Here is a 1,292-nt window from a genome sequence, read left to right as displayed (position 1 = left end):
TTTGAGTCTCACATGTCTCATATATTTCATATATTAAAATTGGGAGAATCTAATGGTTTATATATTCTATGAATGGGATCCCCTTACAAAAAAAATATTATTCTTCAAGTTCATTTTATGAAGTATACTTAAAGTAAGTAAAGTGTATTTAATATATTTATATGAGTATAATCAAGTATATTTTTAAGTATACTCACTGTAGTAAGTATATCAATGTTCTAGTAGTATATATTGCTTTGGACTAAATTGGCCCACTTTTTAGAATAAGTATATATTTAAGTGTACTATAAGTTTAACATTAGTAAACTTTAAGTGCACAACTAATTTACAACTACGTTTCTCATTTGTACTGCATCTGTACTTACTACAAGTGAACTTAAAAGTATACTTGTTTATTATTTTAATAATTGCAGTCCATTTTTTAGTTTATGAAAGTACACTTAAAGTAGTAGTTTTATACTGCAAGTATACTTGTAGGTTTTCTTTAAGTGAACATAACATCATACAGTACTTATAGTTTACTGTTTATATATTAGTTTTGCACTTAAAGTAGGCTATACTATGTTCCTATTTAGGAATTATTTTTTATACTTGAAATATACCTTTAACTGTACTTTAACTCCTTTGAAAAAAAAAATAAACATTTTATTATAGCTTCATGCATCCTTTTTTTTTTTTTATCAACACTTGAATACAGATTCAGAATGATGATCAAAGCATACATGGAGTAGAATGAGTCCATCAACACCCTCAAAGCTTCACAGTCATTTCCCCTTTCATGGGTTCGACATTTCATTTGGTAAAACTAAGCAGTTTTGAACTTATATGCTGTTTAATGTTTGATGATCACGTTGTTTACATTTGCATAAGCAATCTGCTATAACTCGTTTCTGCTTCTTATTCATATTTTGATCCAGAGATTCTGTACTAGAAGATGCATAGTAGCGCCCCCCATACCAGTGAAAATGGGTAGGCGGAAAAATCAAGTGGTACTTACTGCAGTCAAATGATGTCCAGCTCCTCCTCTATGGACGTCTAATGAGATGGAGAAAAATAGAATAAGCCTTGTTTTAAGTCACTACATCAACATCTCTCATAATGGGAGTGGGGGAACGGATTCCGACAAAGAGGTTCTAATATATCTAACTAATGCTGGTAAAGCTCCATCCATACACAGAATTGAATAAACATCCATTAAGCCACTACATCAACACCTCTCATAACGGGAGTGGGGATATCGACAGCCGGATTGCTTGCCGTCGGATTCTGTTCCCCCCATGTGTCTTACACAG

The sequence above is a fragment of the Scardinius erythrophthalmus genome (assembly GCF_964197995.2).
Source record: "Scardinius erythrophthalmus genome assembly, chromosome: 5".
Lineage (NCBI taxonomy): Eukaryota > Metazoa > Chordata > Actinopteri > Cypriniformes > Leuciscidae > Scardinius > Scardinius erythrophthalmus.
Note: the sequence above shows the minus strand (reverse complement) of the source record.